At 43.5% G+C, this 13,677-nt stretch overlaps 1 protein-coding gene across 5 annotated transcripts in view; it reads right to left on the reverse strand.

Moving 5' to 3' along the window:
• PABIR2 (PABIR family member 2) overlaps positions 1-13,677 on the reverse strand; it is a 214,870-nt gene that overhangs the window by 135,564 nt on the left and 65,629 nt on the right. The gene's annotated exons all lie outside the window — the stretch shown is intronic.

The following is a 13,677-nucleotide window of genomic DNA, read 5'->3' on the forward strand; positions in this document are numbered from 1 at the left end:
CAATACAAATTACCTCCAGATGCTGTAGTAGCTTTACTGAAAATCATTGACGAGCTCATTGCACAAGGAGTGGTTGTAGAAACCGACTCCAATGTATGTAATTCTCCGATTATTCCGATTCTTAAACGAACTGATCCAAAAGCACCCCACGTATATCGATTAGTTATTGATCTGCGCGAATTGAATAAATGCATTGTACCACAATATCCCGTGGTCCCAGATATCTCTTCATTACTGACAGCTATTGATTCAGAGGCAACGTTCTTTACTGTAATTGACCTCAAGAACGCCTTCAGCGTCCCAATCGATCCGGAAAGCCAATATTTGTTCGGATTTAGTTTAAATGGACGAAGTTTTAAATTTGCACGCGCACCTCAAGGATTTACAGAAAGTCCTAGCATCTACAGCCAAGCACTGAAAAGACAACTTGACAGTATCCACATGCCAGTCAACACTGCACTGCTTCAGTATGTCGATGATCTACTGATCACCGCCCGAAGCGAACCCGAATGTGAAAAAGCATCACTGACTGTTTTACATTTCCTAGCCGACAAGGGGCACAAGGTGTCCCCTTCAAAGCTGCAATTTTGTGCCCAGCAAGTTGTGTACCTAGGGCACTTGCTGTCCAAATGGGGGAGACAGCTCACACCTGACCGCATCCAGTTAATTGTAAACATGCCACCACCCAAGACCCAAAAGGAGGTACGGGCCTTCATAGGCCTCACTTCGTACTGCAGGCAGTGGATTCCCCAATATGCATTTTTAGCAAAACCACTCATTCAGTTGACAACCCAGGAGGCAGCGACATCGACTGTCCTCCCTTGGACTCCAGAACATACACAAGCTTTTGAAGACTTAAAGAAAGCTTTATGCCAAGCACCTGTTTTAGCGACACCATGTTACAGTAAGCCTTTTACACTCTTTGTTACAGAACGTGAAGGTACTGCCTTGTCAGTACTCACGCAGGAACAAGCAGGATCACACAAGCCATGTGCTTACTTTTCTAGCACATTAGATCCCGTAGCTCAAGCTCTGCCTACGTGCCTGAAATCAGTTGCAGCGACAGCTCTAGCGATTAGACAAAGCGATTCCATAGTATTAGGACATCAATTGACAGTACAAGTACCACACGCAGTAGAGGTTCTCTTGAACCGGACACAAACACAACACTTGACTATAGCACGACTGACAGGTTACGAACTGACATTGTTTCAACCACACATAGAAATCAGACGTTGTAGTACATTAAATCCTGCCACACTTTTGCCATTAAGTGGAACAGACCCACTGGCACATGATTGTATTGAAGTCATTACTATTACGACGAAACCCAGACAAGACTTGACAGATGTCCCATTACCAGACCCAGACCTGACACTTTATGTGGATGGTTCATGTATGAGAACAAGTACAGGAGAGTTAGTGGCCGCTTATGCAGTCACGACAGACGCCGAAGTCATTGAAACAAATTGTATTGACACATTATCAGCTCAAGCAGCAGAACTTATTGCTCTGACACAAGCCTGTATTCAAGCCAAGAATAGAAAAGTTAACATATACACAGATTCACGTTATGCATTCGGAGTTGTACACGACTTCGGAGTCCTTTGGCGAGAGAGAGGTTATTTGACTTCTCACGGTGCCAACATTCAACACGGTCCCCTCATTCAAGCTCTATTAGATGCAATACATCTGCCTATTTCAATATCTATCATGAAGTGTAAAGCTCATACAAAAGTCACCGATATTATTTCCCAGGGTAACGACCTAGCAGACCGAACAGCTAAGCAAACAGCACAGAATCGGACTCATGCAACTGACTTGACTAAGACAATAGTTCCGACGCCGACACACTGCATGACAGTTAAGGATCCCGCCCTTGATGTAATTGACATACAGACACATGCTACACCAGAGGAAATAAAGAAATGGACTGAATTAGGAGGGATCCAAACAGATCAGGGATGGATGACGAAGGGAAAATCTATATGGTTTCTCCCCGACTCAATGGTTCAAGTTATCATTAACACAATACATAGTCCAGCACATCTAGGAGAAAAAGCTATGTTAGACAGTATTCAACACATTTGGTTCAACAAACATTTACGAGCTGCAGCTAAACAGAAAGTCCGAACTTGTATGATTTGTTGTCAGTTCAATCCAGGTAAAGGCGTACCTGTAGAGCAGGGTGGATTTCAACCTCCCGATCATCCTTTTGAAGTCCTCCAGATGGATTATATCCAGATGGAACGATGTCGAGGATTCAAATATGTCCTCGTAGTTGTATGCGCTCTTTCCCGTTGGACAGAGGCGTATCCCGTCTCAGATTACACTGCCCCGACTACTGCCAAACAATTAGTTTGTGAATTCTTCCCACGGTATGGTTTGCCCCGTATCGTGTACTCAGATAATGGCCAGCCGTTCTCATCCGAGCTAATGAAACACATTTCACTCTTGTTAGGCTATCAATGGAAATTCCACTGTGTCCGACATCCCGAGGCAGCAGGTCTCGTGGAACGTCATAATCAGACCCTGAAAATACGACTTTCTAAAATCTGTAGAGAGAAAGGTGTCGACTGGATAGTAGCCTTACCGGTTGCACTATTTTACATGAGAATGGTAGCACATTCTCGCACAGGGCTATCCCCAGACGAGGTGGTCTTCGGTAGGCCACCAAATATGTGGGGGACGCCTATACCTCGTAAAATCACTGATGTTGATTGTAATATGCTGACAGATTACCTTGCTTCCTTGATGTCTGCACTACAATCTTGCCGTTCACAGGTAGCTGCAGTCTTTCCCGATAACACCGAGGTAAAGCCCCATGAAGTGGTTCCTGGAGATCTAGTTTTCGTACGAAACTTCGACAGGAGGAGCCCGTTGGAGCCTCGCTGGCAACAACCAAAGCTGGTTCTTCTAACGACGAGGACAGCAGTGAAGGTCGAGGGTCGCAAGGGTTGGTTACACTCGAGTCATATCAAGAAATTTCATGGACTACCATCGGATTTGAACTCTCAGCCCTGCCCCCTTCCAGAGACTGATTCAAAACTCCCCTTGGTTGAAAAGACCGAATCACAGGAATATAAACTGAAACTAAGGTCTAGCAAGTCAGACAATTCGATTGTTTAAGTCCTCTCCAAGGTGAATCGGTTGAATTAAGTCTTTGACATGTATCATCTAGACCGAATCAGAGAGAGAAATAGACAGAAACAGCTCAAGAAACATGCATATTGTAAATCACTTCATAGTCACTGTATAGTGACATTGTTGATTATGTTTTTTCTAAGTCTTTTTATTATTGCTGCAAGTATACTGTTGCACCTGTACTATCCTATTTTCAAGCGTGCTTACAATGTTACTGCCGAACATTCTTTTAGTGAATTACCTCCACATGAATTGTCCTATAGATTTGCGCTGCGCAACAACACATTCATTAGTATGTTACATCATTCCCATCAGACCAGCAATGCTACAAATTGTTGGATATGTGGCCGACTCCCTCCCTATCAGAAGTACAAAGGAGTTCTGCCTCTCTTTCCGTACCCGTTTACACACAACGGTTCCTGTGGAGCATGGTTTAGTTTGATTAACTCTTTAGATTCAAACACTGTAGTTTACCAGAGCAACTGGGTATGGGGAAACCTGAACTTAGTTTTGCTTAAAGCTTGTTATCCTAACAAGGAGGGACTTCCCAAAAGAACAGGAACTGATCTAGAAAATGAAGTATATGGATTAGGTAATTTTACACTTAACATCATGATTCTGAATATAGAATCTGAAGCTACATTAGTCTTGCCTGCTATGTCCGTATTACCAGTCAAAGGTGAATTCTGTGTAAGAAAGAATGGTTCAGTACACCTGGGTCATAGTAAATGTACTACTGTGATCGAATTCAGTGATAAAGGCAAGTCTACATTTAGAGCTTCCCGTCATTTCTACTTCATATGTGGTCATACCGCATATATACGCCTACCTCCAGACTGGGATGGTACCTGTTACATTGCATTCCTTCTGCCACCTGTTTTCCTAGCCCCTCCTGATTACCATAGAAATACCAATCTAGTACACCATAGACCCCAGAGAGATATCCCGATTGTTGACTACACCGAAACAGCATGGGAACAATATACAGACTTCAATAAAGGTCTCTTTCCTTACATAGGTGTTGTCTCAAACAGTAAACTGATACGTAGATTAACCAGAACCCTTGAAGCAGTAGTGAATGAAACTACCTCTGCCCTAGGCAACTTAACCGAGGAGCAGTCTGCGATGCGGATTGTTGTTCTTCAAAATCGTCTTGTCCTTGACGTCATCCTAGCAGATCGGGGCGGAGCTTGTAGGGTCATTGGATCAAGTTGCTGTGTTTTCATCCCAGAAAACGCGCCATCCGTATATAAAGCCATAACTCGTCTTCACAAGATTGCTAACCAGATACATCAGAATCCAGGCACCTGGACATGGTCCGGTTGGTTCTGGAGCATATTGTCAGCCTGGGGATGGAAAGTCCTATCCTTCCTAGGTATTGGCTTTCTCATAGTATTCAGTTGTTGCCTGTGTCTACAATGTGGACCAGCGATTTGCGGCCTGTGTGCCACATCGTGTATTCCACGTTCAAGTTTTCATTCAAGATCCCGGAAGGAGAAAGAAGAGCAAATGATGTTACATGAACAGATTGATGGATTCCTGAAGATCGATATTTCATGAGGGTCCGTAGGGGACAAGGAGGGAATGAGGAAATATGAATTTTTATGGTCAATTGTGTCCCCTATCTAGACCCCAACGGCTCCATGTACATGCTACAAGTACATGTATGTTCCCTCCACTTCAAGCTATGAAGACGCAAATACAATTGTGTCCAACGTTAATATGTCCTCTTTCAGATCTGCCATGAATGGGTCAGATATTCCGTTCCTAAGTATGCCTGGCCACCGTCTTTATATGGTATACTTTTCACGTTTTCCAGCTCTGGCAAGGTAGGCCCTGAATTCTGCCATCGAGCTTTTTCTTGCTTCTGCCTCTGAATGCTCCAGCCTGGACCTGCATCTGTATCCATGAACTTTGTCTTACTTCCTGCGCGGCTAACGGTGCCTAACCCGGCCTGTTGCCTGCCAAAACTGTATTCAGCCTTCAAGTTATCTGCTCCGCTCTTCAAGAAATGCATTCCTGTCTAGTAGCTTAGGTAAACATCCCTCCAGCTACAGAGCAAAGGGCCCGGCCTTACTGTCTCCGTGCAAGTAATTCATGACTTTCGTTACCATGGTAGGCCCATGCCCCCTCGCATCTCATGTAGACACTTAGACGCTTGTACACGCACTAGCAGTCAGTACAGAATAGGATCTGTCCGAGAAGACCTTTCCTACCAGATAATATAGTTCCTTAAACACAAGATATTAGATATGATTTAGGACTAGGTTGTCCTGACACCCCAGACTTCTGTCTCCTCATGTAGGGCTAAATGTCAAGTTCCCTTCACCCTCTAGTTACACGTCAATCACACGTCATGCGGCTGCGCGCGCATCTCTGCCATGTATTTCTGCTGACTTTGCAGGATTCTCTTATGGATCCACCCACTTGTGTCATCATCATAATGACGTTTTTAGTATACGCCTCTATGCACGCCTATGGTCACGCCTTTTTATTACGTATGTGTATTCTTATCAGCTGTAACGCCTCCTGCATCTGTCTTTACTGTAATACATTACTATATATATTATAACCTGTCAATAATGTATTGCTGATCCCTTCCTGAACCTTCGTGGTGACGGAACTCGATTGCCTGGTTCGAACCATCATTCCTTTGTAAGGAATAAATTCCCTATTATACCCTCGAATACCACGGATTCTGCCTCTTATTTTTACTGAGTTATTCGTATTGTATTTTACCGCATAAATTAAGTCTAGGTAATTTAAATTTACCACACACTTACACTAGAAATAGCCAGTAACTCGGACGGGGAGTCAACTATGAAATAAATAAGTTAATCAGTTATGACAAAATATGTACCTTTAACTGTCTTCTCTGTTAAAAATGTGAGCGAACTCGAAACATTAATGAGTAGTCTGGAAGTTGCTCCAATTTCTCCCCCCCCAATAGTGAAACCAAAGATTAACGCAAACCCCAACCATGTGCAAAATGAAGATCTATCCCCACTTGCTGAACACAGGCTATCACAAGTAGGAGATCAAATGTTTCTTGTAATCCTAGTTCTGCATCATGGCTAGACTAAATAGGTGAAGGGCCATCACATTCACTAGGAACAGTCAGAGGAATGACCATGCTTCGCTGAGGTAACCATGAGGGTATCTCCGAAAAGTTCCCAGCAAGTTCTGGGCATAGGTGGGGCATGCATACAGAAAAGCACAGACAGGGTTTCCCCCACTAGCTTATCAGACCTGCCTTTTTATTTGTTGCCATTCCATCAGGGACCTAAATGGATTACCCACACTGACTCGCAGCACAGATTAGTGAAGAGTTGAGTTATTTAACATTATCCTACATAAGAAACCAACCCACTTAGGTGAGGAGATCATGCAACTTGGAAACCCACTTCAGAGAGACATAGGACTACTTGGACCAACAAAAACTGTGAGAAATATGTATGATTTCAGTGAGAGAGTTGCATGACCGTCTATGCTTGTCCATTCTTTATTACAAATCTTGCCCTCTATTAAAGATCAGAGCTCGACCGCTTTTTTTGTGTGTGCATGAGATATATATATATATATATATTATATATATATATATATATATATATATATATATATATATATATATATATTCACTGAAAAAACCATAGGTTTCACACACGTTATAGTTAGGAATTAGCATTTAAAAAACCTTGCAAATTCACTGAAAAAAACATAGGTTTCACACATGTTATAGTTAGCGGAAATTTTACTGATAAAAAACCAATGAAATTCCCCCGTTATAGTTAGTGCAGGCAACTATAACTCACGCATCCTGCTGATGCTAATACTGTATTTAGACACTTATTTGCCCATGTCTTCTTCCATAAATTTTTAGCTATACATATATTACAAATATTTTTTTTTCATAAAGACACATATGTCATCAGCAGAAGATTGCGGTCGCGTGAGTTATAGTTGCCTGCACTAACTATAACGGGGGAATTTCATTGGTTTTTTATCAGTAAAATTTCCGCTAACGTTTTTTCAGTGAATTTGTACGGTTTTTTAAATGCTAAGTTACTTTACGCCATTCGTGGCGTGCGCGCCCACTTAACGCAGTTCGTTCCGTGCGCGCACCGTGCGCGCACAGTGAGCACGCGGTGCGCTTCGCGCACCGCGCGCCCACTTTACGCAGTTAGTGCCGTGCACGCACGGTGGGCACGCGGTGCGCTACGCGCACCGACGTTACGCTAGATGGGCCATGTACGCACGATGCGCTTCGCGCACCGTGCGCACATGGAGGACATATGATGCGCTTTGTTGTGAAAGGTAATATTTTAATTTTCACATCAGTGATATGCCATGCACAAATGGTGCCCTTCGGGCACCATTTGCTCATGGGGTGGGGAGAGTATGGATAATTTTTTTTTTAATAAAATTTTTACCGTACGCGTACGGTAACCGTAATCGGCGAAATTATCGAAAAAATTAAAATTCCGTTTTTGGCCTTGGGGGATCTTTGGGGACTCCCCCAACATGGCTAGGTGCTTAGGAGCCGTCTAAACAGCCCCTTTACATGTTTTTGTCCTCTGTTTTTTAATCCCCACTCAGAGTGCGAGAGAGAAAATGGCGGCCGCCGCTTCCTGGTTTCGACCGATTCGAATGTTTACTAAGATCTAACAGCCAATCAGAATCGCGCACGTCACCATACGGTAAGCGCACCGTAAGCGCACCGTAAGCTGGCTCAGATATATATATTGATTTAAAGGCTATTTTCTCAGAATCTACTGAACAGATTTACACCAAACCTACAAAAAGGCACTTCCTTGACCTGTAGACTACCTCTCTGCCAAATTTCAAGGAACTCTGTTCAGCCGTTCGGGCTGTAGCTGTGTCTAAAGGTCCTATGGAAAAATGCATGGGAAAAACGCGTTTTGGGACCCCCCTTTTATCTCAGCCCCTGCTTGACGAATCCCCCCGAGACTTTCAGGGTAGGAGTGGAGCGTAGCGCCCCACCTATTTTGAAAATTTCGCGAGGATTCGTTGATCGGCGCCAAAGTTATTCAAAATAGAATGTTGCGGTTTTCCTATGCAAACCGGGTCCTAACTATAACTACCTACTGGCGACTGCCAGTAGATATATATATATATATATATATATACACACACACACACACACACACACACACACACACACACACACACATATACATATATACACATATATATATATATACATACATTACCTACTGGCGGTCGCCAGTAGGTAGTTATAGTTAGGACCACGTTTCCATAGGAAAACCTCAACATTCTATTTTGAATAACTTTGGCGCCGGTCGACGAATCCTCGCGAATTTCTCAAAATAGGTGGGGCGCTCCGCTCCGCTCCTACCCTGAAAGTCTCGGGGGGATCCGTCAAGCGGGGGCTGAGATAAAAGGGGGGTCCCAAAACGCGTTTTTCCCATGCATTTTTCCATAGGACCTTTAGAACGAGCTACAGCCCGAACGGCTGAACAGAATTACTCAAAATTTGGCAGAGAGGTAGTCCCTAGGTCAAGGAAGTGCCTTTTGTAGGTTTGGTGTAAATCTGTTCAGTAGATTCTGAGAAAATAGCCTTTAAATCAATATATATATCTGAGCCCGCTTACGGTACGCTTACCGTACGCTTACGGTAAGCGTACGGTGGCGTGCGCGAGCGCGATTCTGATTGGCTCTTAGATCTTAGTAAACATTCGAATCGGCCGAAACCAGGAAGCGGCGGCCGCCATTTTGTGTATTTCACTCTGAAAAAAAAGAGTGAAAACAAGGAAAGGGGGCAATGAGGAGAGTTACAGACCCCCTAACATTTGTAAGGGGGTCAAAGAAGGACAGAAAAGTACAAAGAAAACATTTATTGATTTTAAAAAAAATCACGGGGTACGCGTACGGTAAGCTTACGGTAAGCGTACGGTAGGAAAAAAAAAAAAAAAAAAATGAAAATCAGATTTAAGTGTTTAGATATTAGGGGGCTCTAAAAAGAGCCGTTGTGTTTATGAAATGATTTTTTAGTGGTACCTACAAGTAAGTACCGATGCAGAGTCTAAGGTTCAAGAGGAAGACTCTGTTCCCTTCATCATTGAAGTGCACACCATCTCCTCTATAAATGTCTTGCATGTCATAACGCAAGTTGTTGTGGTAAATGGCACCCATACCATAGTCACGGAGGAAAGCAGAAACAGATTTGTTGACGTGCTTTCTTGCTTTGTCATCGCACTGCGTGCCCACCGTGCGTGCACGGCACTAACTGCGTAAAGTGGGCGCGCGGTGCGCGAAGCGCACCGCGTGCTCACTGTGCGCGCACGGTGCGCGAAGCGCACCGTGCGCGCACGGAACGAACTGCGTTAAGTGGGCGCGCACGCCACGAATGGCGTAAAGTAACTTAGCATTTAAAAAAACGTACAAATTCACTGAAAAAACCATAGGTTTCACACACGTTATAGTTAGGAATTAGCATTTAAAAAACCTTGCAAATTCACTGAAAAAACCATAGGTTTCACACATGTTATAGTTAGCGGAAATTTTACTGATAAAAAACCAATGAAATTCCCCCGTTATAGTTAGTGCAGGCAACTATAACTCACGCGACCGCAATCTTCTGCTGATGACATATGTGTCTTTATGAAAAAAAAATATTTGTAATATATGTATAGCTAAAAATGTATGGAAGAAGACATGGGCAAATAAGTGTCTAAATACAGTATTAGCATCAGCAGAGGATTGCGGTCGCGTGAGTTATAGTTGCCTGCACTAACTATAACGGGGGAATTTCATTGGTTTTTTATCAGTAAAATTTCCGCTAACTATAACATGTGTGAAACCTATGGTTTTTTCAGTGAATATATATATATACATATACACACACATATACACGCACAAACACACACACATACACACACAAATACACGCACAAACAAAAAAGCTGCACTGAACTTTGAGGGGGCAATATTTGTAATAAAGAATGGATGAATATATATACATACACACACACATGTACACACGTTTTGAGATCATATGTCACAGTCAATCATGTCAACACTAATCCGATAAGACAGGGACAGGTCAGGACAGACACACAAGATGCACACTGTACAAAGGTGGATCTTCTGAAAGAGAGAAAGAGGCAGATACAACTACACTGGAGTCAGTTACAAGGAGCATGTGTAGGAATTGGCCACTCTTGGTCACCCCAACTTTGTGCCTGGTGTTTGATCTGATTTTGACCGAAGTGCACTGGGTTCTGCTAACCAGGCCCCCAGTGCCAGATCACGTTCCCAAAACTGTAATTGTTTCCCAATTGGCAACACCTTTAGTACTCTCTGCAAGCCCCTAGTAAATGCTACCTACAGCCAGAGGTAGTAAAGCAGGTCTCCAAAGGCTGCAGCACGAATTACGCCACCCTAAGGGACCTCTCAACCAGCTCATGCGAACTGCTACTGCAGGCTGCGTGTCTTGGTGCAGACAATGGTGAAAACACGACATGGCACGCAGCCCGTGTGCCATGCCTGCAAACACTGCATGCAGTAGTTAAGTTACCACTACAGCAAGCCTTACAGCCCTAAGACAGGGTGCACTATACCACATGTGAGAGCATAGCTGCATGAGCAGAAATGCCCTAGTGCTGGTCAGTTTCATTACTGTCAGTATAAGTGATCAGGGTGACATTTTCAAAGCATGTGCTGGACACATGCCTAGGGCAAGTCTGTCTGCGCCTGACTGTGGCAGTCCAGGGGCCACAACCCATGCTTCTTTTCATCCAGATCACACTTGCTATACCTCAGGATCTCTTAAACGCCTCAGCCAAATCAGTTAAAGCGTGCTACCATATTATAGATCCGGCTAATAAGCACAGCACATGTCCAATTTGGCAGCACATGTCCAATTTGCCATCACACATTCAGTCTTGAAGATCATTCCCTGCACAGGCCCTCAATCATAGGGAGTTCCCAATCCCTGGAAATACCTATAGTTGGGGCGGCTCACTTGTCCACGTACTAGCTGGCAGATGTCTCTTTTGAAGTTCAGGTCACTCCCTAAACACAGCCTTGTTCCTCGGTGAAACGTGGCTGAATGTAGACAGCTGGCCAGACATTACGGCAGCCCTCCCGCCGGGTTATGTGATCACAAGAAATGATCGGGCCAGAAAGAAAGGAGGAAGAGAGGTAGCAATCATCTTTAAAGATAAATCTTGAATATAGATTTCCCTCAGTGGATAAAGCAGGTAGCGAAAAACTGTCCTCACTAAGCTCACACACCTACTTTTTCAGGCTTGCTTGTATATCGTCCACCAGGTCCAGCGGCAGAATTTGTGCAAATTAACTCAGAGATTATTGCTCTCCTCAGCCTCCAGTCAGCCAACTTTACAATGCTGGGGAAATTAAATATACATCTGGATGACAACTCCTGTACACAAGGCTCTAAGTTATATACATGATTTAGCAGCAATTCAATTGGTTCAGATGGTCAGGTCTTCTACTCCTGCAAAGGGTCACTATCTGGACCCCATTTTCACTAAATTGAGCAGTATCTCGGTCAATGTCCCACACCGTTTTATGGTCCAGCCATTTATTGATCGAGTTTTCAATCACCAGACCAGACTCTTTCCATCCTAATCTCCTCCTTACTAAATCCTCTAGGCACGGGTCCAAACCAGACATTCCCCGCTGGCAAAAGGTTCTACAGGAATCAGTCCTGAGCCTGGGTGAAGAGGCCATTTCGGCACATCTGGTTTTTGAGGAGTGGAGAGAGTAAACTCTAGAGGCACTCATTCCCAGAAAACCTTTGTAGTATACCAGACTTCAAGACAGCACCAAATGGTTTACTCTAGAGATTAGGGAGCTCAAGAAGGAATGCAAACGATTGGAAAGGAAATGGTGACTCCAATATGACGAGGATAGGAAGGCCAGCTATAAAACAGCTCCGAAAACATACCGGCACGCAATTTGCAAAGCAGACTGGGAGGAATAATCAGTCCCCGCAGTCCTCTAAAGAGATTTACGAAATTGTTAATTCATTTTTAAAACCCAGGATTGCAGGAGCCAGTCCTCCACCCTGAAGGGGACGTTGTGAGCAGTTCACAAACTTTTCTTAGAATAATCAGCCTTATATACGATTCACTGGCAGGAGACCTGGATCTAAACATGAATATCAGAGAAATCGTCCCAGCGAAAGGGGAATCAATGGATCTGCCCCCCTCCACCAACTAAACAATAACTACATTAGGGCAGCAGCCAATACAATCAAGTCCAGCTCTCCTTTGGACTTGGCACCTACAGATATATTGCTAAAGAGAGGAGACACTATCATCTGTCTTGACAGCTATCTATAACATCTCACTGGAAATAAGACAAGTCCCCGGCGACACGCAATTATTAGACCATTGCTGAACAAATCCTTCTCGAATCCCAACAAGATCGAGAACTACAGACCAATATCATTACTCCCAGGTATTAGTAAATTTATAGAAAAAGTGGTAAATGGCTATCTGACTGACTTATTAGAAACGTACATTCTCCTGTATCAGACGCAAACCGGCTTTCGTCCAGGGTATAGTACGGGACAGTTCTTTTATTAGCCACGGAAGACTAAAAAAACAACAAAAATCTCCATTGACTAACATTGGGCACCCAACGCTGTATTGCACTCGGCAGACCTAGTGCCACTGGAGGTGACCTGCTGATGCTGCCTTGGACCTTGCCCCATGCTCACTTAAAGTCTAGGAGATTGGTCTTGTAAGTTGTTGTACTCTACTTGTTTTTCCTCCCATAGGATAAAATTGCAGCTTCTGAAAAATGCACGGTCCACTTTTAAAAACGTAAAGTATTTCTCTTGCAAAACATACTTCCCTGATCGTATTGGTTCTGGTGCTATTTTTATAAATTGGTGTGCATCTCCTTACTGAGTCTTGTGGATCATTTATTGACTATTGTCTGTATTTGCAGATGTCGAACACACCTCTCTGATAAGCATAAGGCTGCTCGACCACACTACCCCCGAGAAGAGCACCTAGGGATTGCTAAATCAAGCCCCTGTTCACTTATAAGGGAATACCTGGACTATTTGCACGGTATATCTCGTTTTGGTACATCATATAAAGCGCCAGCATCCTACAGCATGCACAGTCATAGAAGGACATTTATGACATAAAATACAGTACAAAAAAAAAGATAAAATGCTCATTACACACTCCGAAATAAATCAGGATGCCACATATTTACAGTATCCGCAGAGGGGAAAAAATGAACACTAAAGAAAAGGGTTGCACACAGAACCTATAGAGGTGGAGACAAACTTGGACACTTTTTAACTTACTCTACATGTTCTTTGCAATGTGTAATATTATCCAGCAGGTGGTCTCATTCCAACCTGGCAATGGGGTTCTGGATTAAAGACTCAAACTACTCAGAACCCACTACTAAATGCTGCCGACAGTTCTCCTTTATGCTGAAAGGAGGTAATTTAAATCCCATTAGTAAAACGGACAAAAAAAAAAACTAAACTCCAAACAGCATT

Source organism: Triturus cristatus, chromosome 5_2 (genome assembly GCF_964204655.1).
Source record: "Triturus cristatus chromosome 5_2, aTriCri1.1, whole genome shotgun sequence".
NCBI classification, from domain to species: Eukaryota; Metazoa; Chordata; class Amphibia; order Caudata; family Salamandridae; genus Triturus; species Triturus cristatus.